The sequence below is a fragment of the Pinus tabuliformis genome, chromosome 9, assembly GCF_031772625.1.
Source record: "Pinus tabuliformis cultivar Carrire ecotype Pingquan chromosome 9, CPIR1, whole genome shotgun sequence".
Lineage (NCBI taxonomy): Eukaryota > Viridiplantae > Streptophyta > Pinopsida > Pinales > Pinaceae > Pinus > Pinus tabuliformis.
This window is the reverse complement of record NC_142307.1, coordinates 1,747,108,880-1,747,122,253: the sequence shown is the minus strand read 5'-3', so window position 1 is coordinate 1,747,122,253 and position 13,374 is coordinate 1,747,108,880. Positions and strand designations below refer to the sequence as shown.

Genomic DNA, 13,374 nt, shown 5'->3' with positions numbered 1-13,374 from the left:
GTGCTGCACCTCTACATAACCACCGTAGATACCCATCAGTAGTACCTCTACATTTCCATGGTAATGCAATACTCTCCAATCACAAAACATTGTTCTTGGACATTCCAAGTTCTTGCCAGCCATGTCATTAGATCTACGTGAGATTTAATCCCAAGAATGAGCAAGTATTTCAGGAGGCCACAAGTTCTTAGAGCCTACATGGTAGCTGGATCTTCCAAAGCTACCAAATCATTGGCTTCGTGCTCTCTTTCCCTCCACTCCATTTTGAGCAATCAATTAACCTGAAATGACCATTTAAAAAATTTTAGAATCATTTTTAAGGTCGATCTCATATTTTTTGGGGTCCAAATATTTCATTTTGAAAACCCTCACCACCTACACTGTCGTTGTTTTATAGACAAGCCACAACTGTGCAAATTTTTCTGGGAGATATTCACAGAGGCCACGATTTTCCATTTGGAAAATTTTATCCGATTGCACAGATAGGATTGAAAGAAATTGGCACGGGGCCGAGGACATTTTTTTATAAGTCCTTGCCCCAAAAATTAACTGAAAGATTCAAATGGAAGTTTGAACAAATAAAAAGCTAATTTAGGAAGATATCTTCTCCCTGCAAGAAGCAATTTTTGATTTTTTCCATCGGTTGGCTTGGAATCAATCCTAGAAGTCTGGTGGTAAAAAGCTCCTCTTTCTGCTCTCAAATGGTAAAAATACAAATGGTGAGAAATAATTTACTTTTTCTACTTTTATAGGGTTTTTAAGTAAAAATATATATTATTTTTATATTTAAGACCTTTTAGGAAGGAAAATTTTATATTTTTGAGCAGTAATAATGATTTATTGAGTTTAAATGTGCAGGATAGGTTACCAAGCAATAAAAAAACATTTTGACTATTATCAAACTTGTATTGATTTTCATGCTCTTGAAGAATTATGAAAACCAAAAATCATAGAGTCCTCTTTTAAGCCCTTTTCAAACTCTTTAAAAATGAAAATATTGTCGAGTACTTGTTTGTTCGAACTCGTAAAAGTAAATGAACAACTTTCCTCTTAGTATAAGTTTACCCCTTTTAAGGACTGAGCCATGACTATTTACGAGAAAGGTATACGTTGAGTTATTATGGTCAATAGAGTTCTCTCTGCATTATTTTATCCTTTTTCAGGTTTGAGGGTCTAAATTTACGAAAAATAACACTATGGAGTTTACTTATGTTTTTCTCCCAACTCCCTAAAACAGAAAAAACATCGAGCTTTACATTCTCTAGGATCATTACAATTTTACAGTAAAAGAACTGAATGAGTTACCTTTTTGTGACTTTTTCAAAACCTTTAAAATAAAATGACATCAAGTTACTCCTTTACTGGACACGTAAAAACTAAACAGTATAGGAGTCATTAAGAATAATGGGACCGAACCATTCCTTGTTAGGGTTTGCTAAAAAGACTTCAATGGACTCATCTAAAGGATGAGTTTACAGTCCATGCATATGTTATCCTCATCAAGATTGTAAAAAAATAGAGACGTACTTTCCCATAATGGTGGGGGGGGGTTGGGAAAAGTTGTCCATTTTACATTTCATTTCTAAAGGTAGCATGTTTCTCTTGAACATGACACTCTGTCACATTCATGTTTGAGTTAGGAAATCCATTTGTCTTATAATTAATCAAACCTCATTGAAAGTCTTCATCATTTTGGGTATTATCGTTAAGTGAGATGCTGCCAAGTCAATTATCAAGTCGTTATGTGTTCAAGAGAAGTTCAACCTTAGTTTAAGTTCCTTTGCAAATTTTAGCCTTCAATCGCATCGACCATCCTTGAGTCAATCCTTGCGAACTATTTTCAAATCTTGCCATTGTGTTTTGTGTCATAGGCTTCCCTACAATGGGTCACTTCCTATCGACTTCAACTCATTCGCTAGGAAGTTGATCTAGAAACCTTTAATACCTTGAGGCATGCATGCCTTAATGTCAATTTTCTCACCTTCGACGACGGGTTCTCATCATTGGCCTTCGATCAAATGATTCTGTGAGTGTTCGACTTCAGATCACTTATTCACACTTGATAGCTTGTATTGGAAGTACCTTGAACACAAGGTCGTTATTGGCGGTTTCTCTTGCACTTGTTAACGGTTCACATCATCGGTCGGTAATGAAGTGGTTTCTACAATGTTCAACCTCAAAACATTCACTCGCATGGTTCTCTTCACACTATGGATCAAGAGATGGAGATCAAGACCCTCGATCTAGTTTCATCAATCTAGATTGTGAGGAGATTCTATATTCATGATTATGTAGACCCATTTATGATAGATGGTTGCGTCCATATTGTGTCTACTATCTATATGATTTTGGTTTTTCCATATTTTTTCATTGAGTTCACTTTACCCTGAGTATAGGAATGCCTACCTCAATGATGATTATTGATATACATTTGCATTGTAATCCTTGAATGTTCCTTGTAGGTTTCCAACCATTGTCTCTAATATGATCCTTGGAATGATAAAGTGCTTCAATCTTTTAAACTTATCTTACAGACTTCGCACTTTCAGGGAAAATCTATTACATATCAATTTTTCGCCATAACGCTTGATTGGTTTATGAGTCTTTTTACCATCCATGAACATGTTTGATTGAACTCCCTTATAAGTCAAACCACCAAAAATATCATGAAGGAGATGATAAATTTGGCAAAAATAGCTGTCACACCTTGTCAAGTTTAACCCACGCCGATTTTCCTAGCTTTTCCAATGCATTCGCTCAAATTAACTCTTAGAACAGCACAAAACTATGCTTTCTCTGCCACTATAAACCTGCACAGGTGAATTCAAGAAAGTAAAAATAAATAGTACATTCTAGAAACATAGTTGGTCGAATATTTCCCAATTGAAAGCTTCTAGGTGAAGACTATTTGAACTAGAACCCTCAGATGATGCATCTTAATCCCTTTCGTCAAGGAAACCTAATCCCTCAATTAGGGGATCTCACCCTCCTCTTTTGGATCTGAAACTTCTTTCACTTGGCCTATAAAATGACTAGAGGGTAGAGGGTTAGAGGAGGTCAAAAATCAGAGAAGATAAACTTATGTTATTAGTTTGAGATTGGAAAGCTTGTCATCTAAGGAGGAGATTGAAGGCATTTGGGAGGAACCTCATGGTATACAGGGAAAGGTTATAATGCACCTCTTTATATTTGATTAATACAAATGAGCACTTTTCCCCATTGATTTGTCTTATTGGAATGGTGAATGGTTTATAATTGTTTAAGGTGTTTATTAAGGGAAATTCAATTCCTAATCTCGTTGATCATCAAGTTAATTTTTGTTTGGATTATTATATTGCATATGCTTTTGATCCTTTTATGGTTTATGGTTGCAGATCTTATCAAGCATTGAGGAGTTGCATCAAGTCACAACAAGGGATCTTCATTGAGCATTCTGTGAAATAGGTAAGAGGCTCATCCATTAGTTTAAATTCTTATAATTCAAACAAGTCCAACTTTAGGAAATTTAGTTCAATTATCCTGCTTGTTTCTAGTTTCCATCAAGGATCTAGGGAGATTGCTATCGTCCACAAGAGGGATTTGTCCGATGTAACATGGTTACAATGTAGTCATTGCTTCATGGGCGCATTCATGATGGCCCCATTTCCACTTACAAGTTCCCAGAACAAAAATTAATAATACATTGTGATAAGACATTGTACAAGTTGGAAATCATAAACATGAAAATGTTCATTATGATGTTGTGAAATGGTTAACTTCCATTTAGGTAGGAGAATGAAATACTATTACATGTATACATAATAATTGTAATAAGACCATGCCCCAAACCTATGTAAGTCAAAGTTCTACATGCATTTGGTGATTTCTTTTTTATGTCAGGGAAGGTGGAGGACATGTAAGGTACAAGGTAAAAAAAACGACGAGGTAATGGTATAACACTTCATAATATAATATTATTTTCCCACAAGACCATTTCTTTGTCCTTTCTAGTGTTCTCATGGTCTTTAAAACCATTCATAAACTAGTATATAATATATTGCAACTCCAATATTTAGAAAGCTTGATTTCCTTATAACAAGTCAGATTTTTCCATTACATGTAAAAATATATTTACAACATATACATGCCTATTCATTCATTGAACACTAAAATCACATTTAACATATCATCTAAATTTATAAAATAAAATTAATAATTAATAATTACAGTTTGCAATTTATCACATTGTGATTGCAATTATATTTTCTCTCCATATTTAACCTAACCATTCTCTTCTCTCCATATTTAACATAACCATTCTCTTCCATAAATGGATATTGCGATACAGGGCATTTTATTAAATTAAACACTATTTTCAAAATTAAAAATTGTACATGCCTAAAGCACAAATACTCGAAATTTAATATAAAATCTACACTTGTAAGTTGAGACATTACCAAACTCAACCTAAAATCGACACATGGACCAAATTTAGGATAAATTCTATATTTGTAGAGTGAGGTAGTGTAGACAAATTCAATATAAAATCCACAGTTATAGGTTAAGATGTCGAAATTAGTTTGATCGTATAAATGTCGAAAAAAGTCGGATCATATAGAAAAATTATTGCATAATAATAATCAAGATAAAATGCTCGAACTCAACATAAAATATAAAATTGTAAGTTGACATAATGTTTGAATTTTTTTTTGCAATATAATCAAAGGTAAAATGCTTGGAGCTCAACCCAACATAAAATCTATAATTATAAATTAAGCTGATGTTTGAAAAAATTATAATAATAATCCAGAAAAAAATGCTCCAAGCTCAACATAGTTGACATGATGTTTGAAAAACTTTACAATAGATAGAAACTCATCTCATGTAATATATTATGTTATTGAATATTCAATCTATTTAAAATTCTATGCTCATCAAATATGCAACTACACATTAAACTAACTACCACTATTGTGATGCACTGTAAATTTAAAGATCCGTATCATAAAAGACACCACATTGATCACCCGCGCACGTCAAACCAATAACAATTTTGAAGTCTAATTGTTTTTTTTCAATAAATGTGTAAGCTGCGACTTAATTGATCATTGCAGTTGTAACGTTCCCATCAAAGACGTTATAACTGCCCCGCCTAACCATGCAACTGTTGGGTTTTTTTTTTTTTAAATTCTTCCACCGTTCAACTGCAAGATTCTCATTTGAATAAACTAACTAGATTGAAACAAAACACCAGACATTTCAAAATTACGTAAGTGTCTTGTGCAGAAGTTGCGCAATTCTAGACGATGAAGATGGGCGAGGGGTAGGAGCAGGTGAAGGTTTAGGCCATGTGACCTAGTCCCCTTGCCCTCGAGCGTTGATTGGATCGAAAAAGAAATATGAATACCTAGAACAGCACTTCGCCTCCAAGACTGGCCTGCTGCTGCAGATGAATACTGTCCACAAGAAGGTGACCGTCCTCAACCAAAATGGTAAGCCATTTGTACGTCTCTTATCGTTCTCCAATATATCGCTGATGTCTGGCGGGGCTGTAATTGTTTCATGCTATCGAACACATATGTCCGACCCTTTGAAAGGTTCTGCGCAGGCTTTGTAGACAAGAAGGGATCAAGCCAAATCATCTCATTGCATTTTTACGGCTAGTTTTTTTTGTATGATGTTCTAATGCATCTCAAATGATGTGATTGCTTTCCGTTGTAGGAAAATGCAATTTATGCCATTTTCAAAACCACGGGAGAATCTCAAGAAGAGGGAAAACGTTTTTGTATGATGTTCTAATGCATCTCAAATGATGTGATTGCTTTCCGTTGTTGGAAAATGCAATTTATGCCATTTTCAAAACCACGGGAGAATCTCAAAAAGAGGGAAAACGTTGTGCATTTAGAATTCCCAGGGGCGCTGAAGGAGCTGTCAGCAGGTCCAACTTGAAGTAAGCCTTATTTCGGAGATGAGCAGTTTGGGTTCCTGAATATTGCATTCAATTCCTATTCTGGTTGGTTCCATGCAATAGAAACGTTGGGGGAATGCCAGCCAGCACAGGAGGTAGAGTTTCCGAGGGTCGAAAAATGGATGAAGACATGGTTGGAGAGAAAGAGCGTGTACAAAATCTTCCAGGACCCGTCATAAATTCGTGGAACTCGCCAATCCAGTTAGGAAGAAAATTATCCCGGAGTGACTGTGAAACCATAATTTTGTTGCAACGGCCATCCTTGACCCAACCCCAATGTAGGTTAGGGTCATCCGAGGCCCAGCCGCTTCTCATCGTTGACCCGATTCTCGGGTCAAGGGTGCCCGTTGCAACAAAATTATGTAGTGACAGTCACTCCGAGACAAATTTCTTCCTCATTGAATTGGCCAGTTCCATAATTTTATGGTGTTAGGGGAAGAAAGTTGCAATACATACTATTGATTTTGATCCGAAACTACGATCGTACGATCGTTGAGACAACATTGCTATATAATATGTATTTATACGGACAAGTATCCCCTTATTGAGAACTAGATCCCAGATTTAGAGGTAAGGTGTCACGCCCCTACACCTGCGGTAGTCTTTCAACCGCTTATAGCGAGGTGCGGCAGCACCGAACACTTTCTTTTCACCAATACTTATGTTCGTGGACTACGCCTTAATTCACTTTCTCCTACTTAGTTTGTGTTTCGCAACCAAGTACTATTATGTTTATCCTTTATACCAATGAACATCCATACTCATTCATTATCAACAGCAATTATGTTATGAAACCAGCTCAAGAAAAGATAGAAAAGATAGATCAACGCCTTAGAATTCAGCCTCTTCGAGGGGGCAACCTCCTTTACATTACATAAATGAACAATTCTTGGATGATACAAATGACAAAACCTCCTTTCTATATATAGGAGTCTAAGGAGTCACAATATAATCCAGCCGACCTAACAATAATAATATAAAGCCACAAAAATAACAATAGAGGGATTCTATGGGCACAAAAATAACAATATGGGGGTAATAGGGGCACAAATAAGGGGTATAACTACAATAGTAATGGGGTAATCACTAGTATTATAGGGACCCAACAAATTATAAACGAAGAAGACAATTGCACAGTATAAAGGGAGGGACAACTCCCTGAACAATGAGTCTGCCCAACAATATATTATAATCAACCTTTCTTTAATAATAGAGGCTTCACAAGTATTTTTGGCAAAATCCAAGCCTATACTTAGCCAATTTTACAACGGAGGCAAACCTGTCTTTTACAACCTTTGTGCATACCTTGCACGATGCGCGGGTGCTCACCTGAGCCACCAAGACACCCTCGTCAAGTCTTGACACAAATCCGCACCTCAGAACAACCCCGGGCACACCTTGCCCAACTTTCGACCAATTCCAAGAACGCTAGCCAAGTGAGCAACCTCCTATGAGAAGTGCGCATGAGCTATGCGCATTACCCTTCTCTTTTCTGTGCACTTGTATTCTCCTTGAACTCTTGCAAAGATGCTTGTCCAATGCATTGATGCCAATGAGCCTCCAAACACATGAATATATATATGCCTGTTTGGAGTGGGTGGTGGCTTGCCGAGCCGACCCCCAAATACAAGTTTACACACCCCTCAAGCGCTTTGCAGATGTCGGCCAGCCCTCTAACATGAGTCGGCCTCCATCTATTTCACCCACACTTCATTCGGGTATAAACTTCCAAGTGTCGTAAATTGTCGTTCAGACTCTCGTCGCATATAGCTCGCCCAAACGTCGCTTTACCGTGTGCGCCAGCTCGTCGCGCGCCCGCCTGTGCACCGTGCGCCGGCCTGTTCACCGCACGCCCGCCCGTGCACCATGCGCCCACCTGTTCATCGCGTGCTCGCCCGTGCATCGTGCGCCCGCCCACGTTTACACCAACTCGCGCCCGGCTAACTCAAGGACCTTACATAAGGCCTCTCGGAAACTAAGTAGTACCAGATTATATGGTATTTTTTAACAACTCGCTTGTCTAACGACGTTCCAAGTTAGTAATTTTTATTTTATTTTTTGGGGAAAAATACATTTGGCTAAATTTTTTTTAATGAAAATGAATTCAACACTATCAAAATTCCTTTAGCACCTAAAATTTATTTGGCACCTAAAATCTCATCTATTTAAACTAAGTGCATTAATTGTTAAAATTCAGATGTAAGAGAATATTCCCAGTAGCTAGAATTTCAATAAGAGAATATTCTTAGTCATGTCTTAAATTTACTTTGTTATTTTCCTTACAGTTATTAATCTTGAGTTTAAATTTCTTTTGTTGTTTTCTTTGCAATTACTAATCTATATAGAAAATAAAAGTGATTTTAATGACATGTACCAAGTTGAGCAACCTAAAAAAACTCAGAAAATAACAACTTTATAGAAAAATAAAAGAATGCTTTTAATGACATGTACCAAGTTGAGACTTTATAGAAAAATAAAAGAATGCTTTTAATGACATGTACCAAGTTGAGCAGCCTAAAAAAACTCTGAAAATAACAACCTTAACTGGTCTTCATATTCTTTTTGAGGTCAAAACTTCATGCCAATAGTCAAGACTTTGGAATGCCATGTATCAACCACTACAGTGGCCACCCTACCTATAGCAAAGTGTGTTGGAAGTAAAGGAGTGTTGAATCCCATTAGAATTAATGGAGAATAGGCTATTATTGTTATGTAGTTGTGATTTTCCTTTCTATAGTTATTCAGTTTCTGTATTCCTAGGATTATGATTTGATGTCCCTAACAAATTGTATCTATTAATATTCATATTAATGTGAAGCTGTAGTGTGGACTGGTTTTGGTTTTCATTTCATGTCTTCCCTATGCAACTCTTGACATGGTATCAGAGTTGCAGGGCTATGGATCCTATACGCTCACTGAAGGGCGCGACTGAGGAGAAATCGTCGCATATTTTAGGTGCATAAATGCGACTATCCCACTGTGACACTTAACGCATGTGGGATTTTCACATCTCAGCACGGTTGTGGGTAGAATGTCACGATTTTGTGTTGTATAACTGCGTCGAACTTCGCGAATCCTTGGTGGATAAATGTGACGACCTTGAGGTGAAGAAAAAAAAAGGGTTGTGTGTTTTTTTTCTCGTGGTGGGTACTGAATCAGGCCTAAAAGCTGCGGTTTCGGTGAACAAAAAAACTACATGTTTTTTAATACTTTGGTGCTCTGCTGTCCAAGAGGAGCTTGCCATCTGAGAGGAGGCCGCGAGGAGGAGGCATTCAAGCTGCATTTTTTTTTTGTATATTGTTGATCGAAGAAGCGTGGGATCGATCAGAGAAGCATGAAATCGTGCATTTGACAGTTGTTGCATTGTTAAACATCTGCTGTCAACGTGGAGAAGGATTTTATTTTTGGGTGTGCGATCTGGTTGAAATCCGTGGAGATCTGCTACCCGAATTACTGTGTGGAATGCGAGCAGAAGAGTTGTGGACTGTTGAGTGTTGTCCAAGTGTGATTGTCATGCGTGGTGAGTTGAGAGCCTTAGAAAGGGCTACGTGGCAATGCATTTCTATTGCAGCCGTTAGAGGAGAAAATCGGTGGCATACTTGAGCTGTGGTGAAGTTGACCACCAAGAAGTAATCCACGTGCAGGGGATTGCAATCCTCGATGGAGCGTGAGATCCTCTTCCATCTGGTGAGAGGGCATGAGAACTGAATGTTCATTGCTGCGTTGAATTAAAATCTACCATTTTTTAATATCTGTTGAGGTGGCCCCTTGCAACAAGAAGTTTGAATAATTATCGTTTAGATAATTAAAGTTTTTTTTAATTGAAGTGTTTTAAATCTTTAATTAAAAAATATGGAGTGGCTCGTTATTAAAAGGGGTGATTGGTTTTAAGGAAAGAATATGGGTTTTTTATTTAAATATTTTTTATTTAAACTCTTTAAAGAATTAATTCTTTATTTAAAGAATAGGAGGAGTTCTTCATTTGAAAAAGGTGGGGAAATTGAAAAAAAAGGGAGATCTTGGCTCTTTTTTTGTGGATCTGGCATTTCCCAGATTATTTTTTTAAGATCGGAGTTGTTTATAAATTGGTGAAGTTTTTTATTCATTCAAGATGAATAACCAAATTGTGGAAGCTTATCTCAATGAGAGTAATAAGCTTGATGGTTCCAATTACACCAATTGGAAGTTTAAGCTCTAAACTCTGCTTGAGGGACAAAATGCCTATGGCATTGCCACTGGTGATGAGGTCAAGACGACTACTGCAACTGGTGGATTGAATACAACAATTCAAGGCTCAGAGAAAAGGGAGATGAATGAAAATGTTCTCCTAAAGTTATCAGTCAAAGATTGCATCATCCCTCATATTCGGGAGTGTAAGATGGCGAATGATATATGGATGATTCTCAAAGAAATGTATGAGATCAAGAACACCAGATGAACTTTGTACCTCAGGAAAAATATTCTCTCCATCAAGATGGAGGAGAATGAGTCTGTTTCTTCATTCATATCTTGGATAAAGGAGGTTAAGGATAAACTAACTGATATTGGTGAGAATGTGTCGAATGGTGATCTGGTGACGATTACCATGAATGGCATGATGGATGATTATCATATGTTTATAACGAGGTTGAATGTAAGAGAAAAACCTTCAGTCTTTGAAGAGCTTACTAGGATCTTGCTACAAGAAGAACAAAGGAGGTTGTCCCTCAAACCTCAAAATCCAAATCTTACATTGATGACCAAGTTCAAGCCAAAGGGGAAAGCAATGGCTGATAATAGGAAAGGCATCATATCACGAAAAATAACACCACAAGGTATGACCTCACATAAACATGATTTTACTCCTAAATGTTTATATTATGGTAAGATAGGCCATATTGCTAAATTTTGCCATAAGAAATAGGCAGATGGGGAGAGGTACAAACAGAAAAGACATGCAGGTCATCTGGCTGATGTAGATTAGAACCAAGATGTCAGATTATTTATGGCTAGGACTGCACTAGCCACTGAGGAGGATGAATAATATATTTGGTTCATAGATTCTGGAGCCTCCTCACATATGGCAGGTAAAAAGCAATGGTTTAGAAATTTTAGAGAATCCAACACTGGAGTAAAAGTATACCTTGGAGATGATAGAGGGTACGAGATCAGAGGACATGGAGATTTCCTTATCACTCTACCTGATGGAAACATCAGGAATATATCTGACATGTGATATGCACTTGGTATTAAGAAGAAATTCATTTTTGTCTCAAAGATTACAGGTCAGGATGTCAAGGTAGAATTCTTTAAATCTTATTGTATTATTAAAGACATATTGGAACAGATGAAGCCTATTGCTACAGGTGTTCGTATAGGAGGACTCTACAAATTGGATGTGAAGAGCACACCACAACAAGCATTGATGTCATCGGATAAGTCTGTTGAAAACATGTGGCATCAAAGACTTGGGCACATCAATTTCAGTGTTCTTCTACTCTTGCAGAACAAAGGTATGCTGAATGGTCTTCTTGTTTTGAAAATGTTGCATATTGATTGTGAAGCATTTACATTCAGTAAACAACATAGAGATGAATTCCCTGTTGTTAAAGATAAGAAATAGATGGATACACTCGAACTTGTACACACTGATTTATGTGGGCCCATGCAGACAAGATCATTAGGTGGGGCCTACTATTTTCTAATCTTTGTTGATGATTGTACAAGATTCGCATTGGTGTATTTTCTTAGATTGAAGAGTCATGCCTTTGAGTATTTCAATCAATTCAGGAACATGATTGAAAAGAAGACAGGAAAGTTCATCAGGTTTCTTTGATCAGATCAAGGCGGAGAATTCAAGAAAGGGGATTTCATCAAATACTGCAAAGAGCATGGGATACAGCAGTAGTTTACAACACCTTACACTCCTCAGCATAATGGAGTAGCTGAGAGGAAAAACAGAACACTGGTGGAGTGTGCTCGCAGTATGTTGAAAGGTAAGAATCTAACTAATGGTTTTTGGACAGAAGCTGTCAATACTGCAGTGTATTTGAAGAATAGGAGTCCCACTAAAAGTCTTGATTATAAAACTCCTTTTGAAGCATTTTTTGACTTCAAGCCTGTAGTAAGTCATCGTAGAGTATTTGGTTGCAAATCTTTTGGGCATGTTCCCAAAGAAAATGGGAAGAAGTTAGATTCAAAGGCCATTAAATGTACTTCATTGGATACGGTAGTGAGTATAAGGCTTATAAGTTGTTTGATCCTTATAATCACAAGGTATTTGTTAGTAGAGATGTATTATTCCATGAATAGGTTGATGATGGAAATCATGTTCAAGACAATGAAGAATGGCATGTACCCTTACTTTCAAATGAGGATGTTGAAACAGGGATCAGTCAGCAACAACAACAACAACAACAGAAATAGAAAGACAAAGAGGAGGAAATTGAGTTCAGTCCACAAAGAGAAGAACAAAGTAGAATAGTTGACACACCACCACTTATGAGATCTAGCAGGCCGCAATAGTTACTAGCTCGGTATAGGGATTTTGTGCTCATGACTGGTATGTTAAACATTGCAGAACCTTCTAATTTTCATGAAGCTAGTAAGAGTTGTGAATGGAAGGAAGCAATGAAGGAGGAATATGAATCTATTATTAAGAATAATACTTGGGATCTAGTAAAGCTTCCTCATCATAAACAACCCATAGGTTGCAGATGGTTATTTAAGTTGAAATTTAAAGTGATGGGTCTATTGATAAGTATAAAGCAAGGTTGGTTGCAAAGGGGTATTCCCATAAAGAAGGTATTGACTTTGATGAAACATTTGCCTCTGTTGCAAAATTGAATACTATTATATTGATTATTGCTTCAGCCACTAAGCATCCTTGGAAAATACATCAATTAGATGTTAAATCTACTCTCTTAAATGGTGATTTAAAAGAATAAGTATACTTAATGCAGCCTGAGGGGTTTGTTAAGAAGGGAGAAGAGAATTTAGTCTGTATATTAAAGAAAGTTTTATATGGTTTAAAATAGGCTCCTAGATCTTGGTACGACAAAATGGATTCATTTTTCCTCATGCATGGTTATAAACGGAGAAAAATTGATCCTGATTTGTATACTATGTTTAATGATGAGGGGCGGATAGTGTTGATTTATTTATATGTAGATGATCTGATCATGACAGGAAGTGCAGACAATCTCATTAAAGAAATCAAGCAGCAGTTATCACAAAAATTTGAGATGAAGGACCTTGGAGAATTGCCTTATTGTTTGGTTCTAGAAGTTTCAAGAGATTCTAGCCAAACTTTCTTGTCCCAGGGTAAGTATGCTAAGAGTTTGTTGACTAAATTTAAAATGGATGAGTGCAAGGTTACATTTGTGCCTTTATCGTAGAAACTAACTGAAAATTTAAAATGGAAATTTGAACAAATAAAAAACTAAGTT

The 13,374-nt window shown here is 36.8% G+C and overlaps 1 pseudogene; it reads left to right on the top strand.

Moving 5' to 3' along the window:
- The window catches only part of LOC149155696 (putative glutathione S-transferase), a 97,307-nt pseudogene extending 91,181 nt beyond the window's left edge, over positions 1 to 6,126 (top strand).
- The last annotated feature ends 7,248 nt before the right edge of the window (positions 6,127 to 13,374 follow it).